Consider the following 11,176-nt stretch of genomic DNA (forward strand, 5'->3'; position numbering starts at 1 on the left):
CTTTATGTGGGTGGGAAACTGGATCATCTCCGTGTGTTGTCTCTTAACAAAGGCCCTCTGTTATATTGACCAGAAACTCAGATTCAAAGATTAATGCAAGTAGTTTTCTCTTAGGATCCCCTGCCAGGTCCTTTTGAGTACTCCAACAGCTGTCAAACTTGTGGATATGGACTCATCTGAAGAAAACCCCTGCTCTTAGTGGATGGCAGAACCCTCTAGGAACCTCAGAGTTCATTTAGTATGGACCCAGAAGCAGCCAACATCCAGGTAAAACAGCTGTCCCAAGATTTTGGACAAGGGCTGAGTATAAGTCCAATTTGTGTTCCCCTTTTGTTATGCGCCCAACCACAGAGCACTGATTCAAGCTTGTGCTGGCATTTTCTTGCTCTCCCCTCTCCCTTTTCTGCTTGTAAGCAAACAATGACTAGCAATGATACCTGGAAAACACTTTCCAGATAGGTCCCCTCAAAGAATTAATCCCCTAGGTAACAGCTTGTCCTGGCCCAACTGCCCTCTGGTGGCATCTTAACTTATATCTACTTCTTTGTTATTGCCCATAAGGGCAGGGGTTCTTTCTGAATCCTTTCCTTTGCCCGAAAGGGGGAAATGTCAAGGAGACACCCTGTTTTCCAGAGCTAGGGCTCAGCAAGCAGGCCTGTGCCCTGAGTTTGGCATTATGACAATCCTTTGTGTTCACTCTCTGATATGGATGATCTTAGGCACAGCAAGATCCCAGAAGTACTGCTATGAGTAAAACTTGTCACAGTGTTGCTGTTACCCCTCATTGTCAGGGCTACAACTCACCCTTTAGCCGCAAGTATAAGTATTGAGATCTCCCCACACCATTTCAGCCCATGTATCTTTGCTTGCAAGCCATTTTCTTCACTTGGAAATTGCTCTTCTGTTTGATTCCTAGCTCTTCCATCTCTACCCTGCTTTGTTCCACTGCAGCCATGCACAGGTTAGAAACTGGTTCAGTCTGGCTGACAATACCAATAAATCAATGACTGCTCTGAGATGCCATTCTTTGCACTTTATTGCAAGTTTACAAATAGGTTTTTTTTCACCTCCCAATTGCTCCGTTTGTGTTCCTCCATTATTTGCCATGGGTCCTTTTGCCATCTTCCTAGACCCTGCTATTCTCCTGTTTTATAGTGTCATTCTGCTCTGTTTTGCTGTTGCTAAGCTCTACTTCAAACAGATAGTATTCATTATTCTCCAAAGTCAATGAGTCCTCAAGCACCTGATCCAGAAAGAAATCACCCTGATTTCTGAACTGGCCACATTACAGCCATGTCACACCTCTGGGTCACAATAATTCTATGCTTTTGAAACCTTGTGGTTTTGTTTTGTTTTAATTTGTTTCTGTTTGCATTTGTGGTTGTCTCAAATCTTTGCAACAGTATTTCAATCTCTACACAAAGGGACTCTTTAGGTAGTAATAGAAATGGTTTCATCATTTTTCAAGTATATATGTTTTTTTCTTCTTTGTGTTAACTCATGGTGACCATCCTTATTGTCTCCTCCCTTTCCTGAAATCTGGCTTTTGTACCTCCCAAATCAAGTCAGTATTACAACACAGGATTCTGAGGTGGCATTCTTCTTCAGGATTTTTTTCTTCCCACAGAACAGATCAGAAAGTAATGTGAATTACTTTGAGATGCTTTAAGATTATCAAAAAAGAGGAGGGGGAAGGAAGAGGGGAGGTTCTCTGTGGTTAGTACAAGATTAAGGGAAGAAAGGCGATCCTGGCCCAAGGGCAAAGATTTCTGTCCTGGGCACAGTGAAACAATCTACCGTGTTTCTCCGATAATAAGACCTATCCCGAAAATAAGCCCTCCCCTTACTGTGTAAGATTCCTCTAAAATAAGCCCTCCCCTGAAAATAAGCCCTATTGAGATTGCTACTGTAGTGAAGGTGATCCCCTGCATCCAATCAGAGCTGCAGCAGTGAGCACGTCATCCTGTTCTTCCCCAGTGATTTGCTTATTGAATAAAGGTACATTTTTTTGTTCACATTTACCTGTTTATTAAAATTGCTGTCAATGTTCATTAAAATAAGCCCTCCCCTGAAAATAAGCCCTCTGGTGTTTTTCTGTCCAAAAAAATATAATAAGACAGTGTCTTATTATCGGGGAAACACAGTATCACACATATTTGTTCAAAAATTAAAAATTAAAATATGTAAGTAAAACGCTTCATAAAACTTGAAAGCATCATATGAATTTGAATTATTTATTTTCTATTTCACAGCATTATTTTCATGGAAATGCTTTGTAAAGTACATTATAAATGTGAGCTATTAGTATAAAGAGCAAGCTATGTAATGTTTGAAAGGAGAAGTAAAAAGTCGATTGCAAACCGAAAAAAAAAGGTATGTTGAAACATTAGGTTTATCCATGTCATTTGTGTGAGGACAAGTGGTTTCTCTCTAAAATCTATATGTGACAGGCTTATTAACTTTGGAGGGGGGGGGAACTCTAAAGAAATTATACCCCAGAGAAGCAAAAATTATGTCAATGAAATATTTCCACTGCTTTTGGTAAAAACAATCACATGGCTTATGGTGTTTCAATTTAAAAGATTTTCAGAATGAGAATAATAAGATATTTGTGGGTCAAGATGTTAATATTTTCAAAGAGCTATTGAATCAAAACCCAATATAGAAAAAGGATTTAGAGAATTTTTATCAGACCTCTAGGCCACTGCACCATGGAAATTCTGCTTTTTTTCCTAATGTGACTTATACATGATAAAAATAAATGACTTGCTTTACATAAAGTCTACTGAGGTGGTAGGAGCTAAGATCTGTTTATTAGTTTATGAACTGAATAAAATAGTCTTGGGTAATAAAAATAGAAAGAACATTTTTTTTTCTTTTTGCAGTAATATAGCATGGGATCTTAAGTAATTCTTTCTTTTCTTAGCACAAATAGACAATCAAGTTCCTAAAGGCCAGCAAGTTGTTTGGAAAATGTAAAAGCCTAATAATAATTTGACATTTCTTTAATAAAATAGATTTAACCATTTCTATAAGATATAGTTTTTAAAATCCTTTCTGGAAAACTCACAGGGTATCTGTAAAAAAAAAATTCCAAAGTTGTTCAAAAGTTGCCTTTCCTCTTATGGGAAACAACATGGCAGAGTAAGCAGCAAGTTGCCTTCACTCTCCTTTACTAACCTGGAAAAACCCAGATAATACCACCCCAGGAAAAATCCTAGAACACTGGAGCCAGCAGAAAGATGGGGTACAGTAATTTTTTTTTTTTTTAGCTCAGGAAGTTAGCTGAATTAACAGGGCAGGTCTCACTTCCTGTGACTGAAGGGAACTAGTACAGGATGGGAGGTGTCCAGACAAGCCAGCATCAAGCCCTGCCTCAGCTAAATAGCAGGAGATGGTGAAACCCAGGGCGGTGGAGCCAGCAAGCACCAGCACCCGGATCCCTGTATGCCTTTGCACAGCCAAGGAAGCGGGCAGACACTGGTACAGAAATACCACCTCCTTATTGGACAGGCATCCACAATGACTGAGCCTACCCCTGCTCTAGTGCAGCCCTCTAGGAGAACTCAAGCTGCCAGACAACCCTTCTTCCACACCTAACACCTGCAAGCTTCCATGTAACCCTGGGGTAACACAAAAAGACCTCACCAGGCCTCAACACACACCAGACAGTTCCGGTTCAGCACCATGTATAACATTATACAGTTTCCAGATGCCAGAAGCAGAGGATACAACACACAAAGCCAGTAACCAGGCCCCTAGCTCCCTTTTCAAGAAGACTGGGACAGAGCTCCCTGTGTCCCAGTAATAGAGATCTACTTTAAAATTCAGGAAAAAAAAATGTAAAAATACAATTGACAAAATGGAAAAAAATCACTAAAGAAAACAGCTCCTTAAAAAGTAAAATTGGCCAAGTGGATAAAGAGGTATAAAACCAAACTGGAGAAAAGAACTCCTTAAAAAGTAAAATTTGCCAAATGGAAAAGGAGACAGAAAACAATTCATTAAGTAAATTGTTGGGTAAGTAAAAGTCAGTGCTATATGAGGCATCTAGAATCAGTCAAACAAAATTAAAATAATAAAAAATATAGAAAAAAAATGTAAAATATCTCATTGGAAAAACAACTGACTGGGAAAATAGATCCAGGAGAGATAACTTAAGAATTACTGGGCTATCAGAAAGCCATGATGAAAAAAAGAGCCTGCAGGGTATCTTCCAAGAAATCATCAAAGTAAATTGTCCTAAGGTCCTAGAACCAGAAGGTAAAACAGTCATTGAAAGAATCCACTGATCACCTCCTGAAAAAGATTGCAAATTGAAAATGCCAAGGAATATTCTACACAAATTCCAGAATTATTAGGTCAAGGAGAAAATATTGCAAACAGCCAGAAAGAAAATAACTCAAATATCATGGAACTACCATCAGGATCATGCAGGACCTTGTAGCTTCCCACATCACCAGCACCAGTGGCATCCCAAGGGTTGTAAGGCCCGGGTTAGCCCTGATGGCAATCATCAAGGCATCTCGCACCATCAAGAAGATCCAATTTGCTGACCAGAAGCAAAAATTCAACAAACATCCCACCAGGATTGGATGCTGCTCTCTTTCCTTTTCCATCTCTCAGTCATCTACGGATAGCTACAGCTCAGCTGCTTCATACACAGATAGTTCTGATGATGAGACTTCTCCATGGGATAAACAGCAGAACTCCAAGTTCAACTAAAGACATACTTCTGTGTCAAGAACATCAAATAGACAGAGTTTGGCCAGCGAGAGATTGAGATTGCAGAGCAAGAGATGCCAGCACTCGTGGCTTTGAGGAAGAGAGCTCAGGGAGAAAAACCTTTGGCTGGACTCAAGATTGTGGGCTGCACTCACATCGCTGCTCAGACAGCAGTACTCATGGAGAAACTGAGTGTTTTAGGGGATCAGTGTCAATGGTCTACCTGTAATATCTACTCTAATAGTGGGGGGAGGTTAAAGATGGAGGAGGAGAAACAGGACTTCCTCTGGGCTCTGGATCATACCACCTCCAATTCATGTAAAAGGTCACTCTGAAAAAACTTTGGAGCTACAGAATCCACAAAATGACACAGAGAAGCTAGCCTCCCTCTAAGGATAGCCCAGTAGGCCAGCAGGGAGCAGCCAACACAGTGCTCTGGGAGCCAACCACAGACCTACTGCCAGCATGGCCCCAGGGCGGGCCTGAGGAGCCATGGGCTAGAGGGACTTCATATCACCAGCAGCTGTGGCAGTTTCCAGAATTATCAATCCATAGATGCTAAGGAAAAAGTGAGGGGGTAGAGGTACTGGGGTGTGTGACCACCTGGCCAGAGCATGTGGAGGCTTCAGAGAGGGCACTGAAATAATACCTTGAGCAGCTGAGGAAACCCAAGCATTTGGTACGAAGCTCCCCTGTCTGGTAGCAGAGACCTACTATGGCAAAAAGCCCAAAAGTTAAGTAATTGAGTGGCAACATGAGTAAATGAGGGAAGCAAAGCAAACAGAGGAATCCAAAATTAGAATCCTATTTTGGGGACAAAGAGGATCAAAGAATGGAATAGGAGGAAGACTGTAAAGTCATAACTCCTTTACCAAAAGCTTACAAGAAAAATATGAGTTGTTTATAATCTATAATGGAGCTTTAAAAGGACTTTGAAAACCAAATAAGAAAAGTAAAGGAAAAATTGGAAAGAGAAATGAGAATGATGCAAGAAATTTATGAAATGAGTGTCAACAACCTGATTGAAGAAAATAACACCTTAAAAAACAGACTAACTCAAATGGCAAAAGAGGCTCAAAAAGCCAATAAGGAGAAGAATGCCTTAAAAAGTCAAATTTGCCAGATGGAAAAAGAATCTCAAAAGCTCAATGAGGAGAATCATTGCTACAGAATTAGATTGGAGCAAATGGAAGCTAATGACTTTATGATAAATCAAGATGCTGTTAAACAGATCCAAAGAAATGAAAGAATATAAGGCAATGTGAAATATCTCATGGGAAAAACCACTGACCTGGAAAATAGATCCAGGAGAGATAATTTTAAAATTATTGGACTACCTAAAAGCCATCATCAAAATAAGACCCTAGAAATCATCCTCCAGGAAGTTCTCAAAGAAAATTGCCCTGATGTTTTAGAACCAGAGGGCAAAATAGATGTTGAAAGAATCCACCGATTACCTCCTGGAAAAGATCCCAAAAAGAAAACTCCTAGGAATATTATAGCCAGGTTCCAAAATTCCCAGATCGAGGAGAGAATATTACAAGCAGTCAGGAAGAAACAATTTGAATATTGTGGAAACACAATTAGGATAACACAGGATCTGACAGTTTCTACACTGAGGGTTCAAAGGGCTTGGAATATGATATTCCGGAGGTCAAAGGAACTGGGATTAAAACCAAGAATCACCTACCCAGTAAAACTGAGTATCATGTTTCTGGGGAAAATATGGTCATTCAATGGAATAGAGGACTTTCAAGCATTCTTGATGAAAAAAAAACAGAATTTAATAGAAAGTTTGACATTCAGATACAAGAACAAGAGAATCATGAGAAGGTAAACAGGGAAAAGAAATCATAAGGAGCTTATCAACATTAAACTATTTACCTTCCTACATGGAAAAATGATAATTGTAACTTATGAAACTTTTCTCAGTATGAGAATAATTTAAGGGAATAGAAATGTGTATCTATACATCTATCTATCTAATCTATCTATCATCTATCTATCTATATCTATATATGTGTGTGTATGTATGCATACATATATATATGTGTCTATATAGGAGGGTTTATAGGTGTATGAATACATATGTGAATGTGTGTATATAAATGTACAGGTTTACATAGATAGAAGGTACAGGACCAGTTTAATGGGAAGGGATGATACTTCAAATCTGAAATTATGAGGTGAGAGAGAAATATAATGAGATTAGATAGGGAGAGACACATTGGGGTAAACTATCTCATATAGAAGAGGTTAGGGGAAATGGTTACAAGGGAGTAGAAGAACAGGAAGTCAAAAGGGAATGGGTCAACCTTATTCTCATTGAATTTGGCTTAGGGAAGAAATGACATACACACTAAATATGGTATCTCACCCTACAGGATAGTAGGGGGAAAGGGGATGAGAGCTGGGATGATGGAAGGGAGGGCAGGCTGGCAGGGGTGGGGAGAGAATTTGAAAGCACCCACTTTTAAAAAAGGACAGGATCAAAGTAGAGAATAGAACAAGTGGGAGGTGGAATAAGAATGATGGAAATATAGTGAGTCTTTTACAATATATCAACTATGGAAATATTTTGCATAGCAACATGTGTACAACCTATATTGAATTGCTTATCTTCCCAGTAAGTGTAGGTGACAAGGGAGGAAAAGAATGAATCTGTAATTCAAAGTTTAAAAATCAAATTATATATATATATATATATATATACACACACAATATTATTAATATTATTTTATATGTAACTGGGAAATAAGATATACAAGCACTGGGGCATAGACATCCACGATGCCCTATTGGAAAATCAGAGGGGCTATGGGAGAAGATATGGGAGAGAGTAGATTGGATGAGGGGATATCCAGTGGGATAGCTATTTTGGGGCAGTAGGTACGGGAAAAACAGGGAGAAAATTTGTAACTCAAAATACTGTGAAAATGAATGATGTAAGCATTTGATAAAAAAATAAAATTAGTCCAGATAACTTCACTGGCATAAAAAAGTATCTGCTCTACCCTCAATGAAGTGGCTACTGCTCTTGCAGAAAGTGGATTTCCTGTATTTGCATGGAAAGGAGAATTAGAAGATGACTTCTGGTGGTGCACTGACTGCTGTGTGAATGTAGAGGGGCTGGTAGCCCAATGTGATATTGGATGATGGAAGGGACCTGACCCACTGGATTTACAAGAAGCATCCCAAGATGTTTAAGAAAATCAAGGGTATAGTAGAAGAGAGTGTTACAGGAGCTGTGCTTGCCATCCATGAATGTCAATGGCTCAGTCACCAAACAGAAGTAATAAAAACTTCTACTGCTACTGGGAGTCCATTCTAAATGGGCTTAAAAGGACAACAGACACGATGTTTGGTGGGAAGCAAGTGGTAGTCTGTGGTTATGGAGAGGTGGGGAAAGGGTGCTGTGCTGCCATGAAGGCCCTGGGTTCCATAGTGTATGTGATTGAGATTGACTCCATCTGTGTCCTGCAGGCCTGCATGGATGGATTTCAATTTATGAAACTGAATGAGCTCATACAGCAGGTGGACATTTTCATCACTTGTACAGCTAATAAGAATGTGGTGACAAGAGGGCACTTAGACCAAATGAATAACAGCTGCATTGTTTGCAACATGGGACATTCCAATACTGAGGGTACCTGACTTTGCTACAGCTTCACAGTTTGTATGTGTATGTGTATCTGTATATGTACACTCAATGCAATATGATATATTTATATAGATATGTGTAGATTTGTATACATATATGCATATGAACATACTGTATGTGTGAATATGTGCTTGCATTCATATGTATATATATACACATACATGCATATGTATTGTATATGTGTATTATATATGATACTGTAATAGTAGATGAGTTTTACCACATTATTATGTTTGACCATCACTAAAATAGGATTACCTGTTAAGGTCAAATTTAACAGATTTTTCAGTAATTAACAAATCAATCATAAATGCCCACCAAATATATATATAATGTAAGCATCTAAAATGCACTTAGGAAAAGATGAGGCAGTAAAACTGAAGCAACAGAAGTTGTCTGGAAAAGAGAAACCTAATGGGGGTAAATGATGGCTGTCTTCTAATAGCTGATAACCTGTCAGACTATATATAGGCTGCTATAGTCTTACAAATGTATGTTTATAAGTTTCAGGAAGGCAAATGTCAGATCAATAGTACTTACTAACTGTAGCCCACTAAAAATGGAAGGAACTGTCTCAATAGATAAGGAGCTCCCCATAATAGAAGGTATTTGAACAGACAATAGATGCCTTCTAAGAGTGTTCCTATTGTAACTGAGATATAGGAAAAACTCCCCTGACATTTAAAATCCTTCACAATTTGGCCACAATCTATCTTTCTAGATTTATCACTGATCATTCCTCTTCATACATTCTCTATATGAAAAGGGCTGAATAGTTACACGTCTGTGAAAGCTTGCTTTCTGTCTTCACTTCAAACTCATCCTGTCTTCTTCTCTTAGAACAAATCAATAGACTCATGATACAGAAGACTTTTCTTGATAACCCTAACTTCTGGTGCTCTTCTGACCCACTTTGTTGTTGTTTCATTTGTATCTGACTCTCTGTGACTACACCTGGGGTTTTCTTGACAAAGATAATTGAATACTGTTATGGTGATTTTGGTTTCGGTTCTGATTCGCTCCCACAAACGACACAGTCTTAAGAGGGGAGGAGTTTTATTGAACACAGAAACAAGGAAGCTTAAATCGGCACCAGCAATACAATATTCCGAGCACAAATTAAAGCAAGCACAACTAAAATAAATAATAATAGTAAGAGGAGAGAAAGAAAACATCACCAGTTCGGGGGAGCACCAACTCTCGATCAACATGACTGGGGAATCCCGGGGTACAGCCTTGAGTCCGAATGGGAGGGTCCCAGGCAGAGCATCCTCTCCATGGGTGAGATTCCGAAGAGGCTCAGGGGATTGGGGATTTTTATGGGAGAAGAACAAAGAAGGCTTGACCAAGATAATTGGTTCCTTCCCAGATATTGCTTAATTCTTTCGGGTGTTTGTGCAACCGGGACGAGCAGCATGTGTTTTTCATAGGTGTTATCAAGTAACAGTCCTTGAGAGAATAGCCAATTCTCACAGTACTGTCTATTCCAGGAGGGGCTAGTTCCTGGGGTATGCTCCTAAGTCACGTGATACAAGTTCAGGTCACACAAAGGACAGAGTGAACTCACAATCTTATTAACTATGGACTATTGTTAATTTAAATACTTTGCCATTTCTTTCTCTACCTCATTTTACAGATAAGGAACTGAGGCAAACAGGATTAAGTGACTTGCCAGGGGTCACAAAGCTAGTAAATGTCTGAAACAGAATTTGAACTCAGGTCCTCCTGACTCCAAGGCCTGTGCTCTAACCACTATAACTCCTATCTTCCATTCTACCCCACTATACATTTACCATACACTTTGCATATATTTTTGTATATACTACTCTTTATTCACCAGTAGAATATAAACATGTTGAAGGCAGGGATTTTTCTTTCACTTCTCTATTTCTATCTGCAGTAACTATCACAGTGTCTGGTCCATAGTACTGAATAAATGTTAATTGAGCTGAAAAGTACTTCCAACTAATTAAAACATGTTATAAATATATCAAACAGGTCAAAGCTTTAAAGAAAAGGGATGAACAGATACATTAGCCACCAAAATAAGAATCTATCCAATTTCGTTAAATTTGAAACAAAAAAGCAAAATAATTCAATTTTTCTTGAAACTTTCTTCCCTGGAAGGGATCTCAGAGACAATCTAGTTTAGCTTTCTCATCGCAACATGAATCCAGGTTCTCTGCCATCAGACACTATGCTCTTTCCATTTGTAGTACACTTTCTTTCTTACTTTTATTTCCGGGAATCTGAAGGTCTGGAAAGAGTCCACACAAAAATGTGGCCCATAATTTAAGGCTACCCAAATGAACTCACCACCTTGGTCTGAAACATCATCTAAACAGAATGTCCAAACAACTGGCTTTATAAAGGCTAATCATACTCACTTAATTGCTTTTAATTTTTAATTTCAATATGTTTCTTATCAAAGCTCTGTAATTATTATTTACTGTGTTATACTGTCTATACTCACATGGAGTGCTTTGCTGATCCACACTTGAGACACACATCTTTCAGAAAATGACATCTGTTTGGAATCCCCAACAGAAGCTGGGAGGATTTTGTATATATGTTGGTTTATTTTTGTGAAGAAAATGACAATTCTTGATGTATTCATATTCATGACATATTAAATAAAGGTAGATTGAAATAAAACAAAACCAAGGCACAGATGCTAAAACAGTGTATAAATGTCTATCAAAACATAAGATCTACTTGAGATATTAGTCTTACATTCCCTACTGCTGTCTTTTATTCTGATATCAAACATAAACCCATTATCAATCCTCT

At 38.6% G+C, this 11,176-nt stretch overlaps 1 pseudogene; it reads left to right on the plus strand.

The window, feature by feature from the left end:
- Nucleotides 1-240: 240 nt before the first annotated feature.
- LOC138161211 (adenosylhomocysteinase 3 pseudogene) lies at nucleotides 241-10,853 on the plus strand (annotated as a pseudogene).
- Nucleotides 10,854-11,176: the final 323 nt, after the last annotated feature.

The sequence above is a fragment of the Petaurus breviceps genome, unplaced genomic scaffold, assembly GCF_028583685.1.
Source record: "Petaurus breviceps papuanus isolate PSGF00001 unplaced genomic scaffold, PetGlider_PUasm1.0 184, whole genome shotgun sequence".
Lineage (NCBI taxonomy): Eukaryota > Metazoa > Chordata > Mammalia > Diprotodontia > Petauridae > Petaurus > Petaurus breviceps.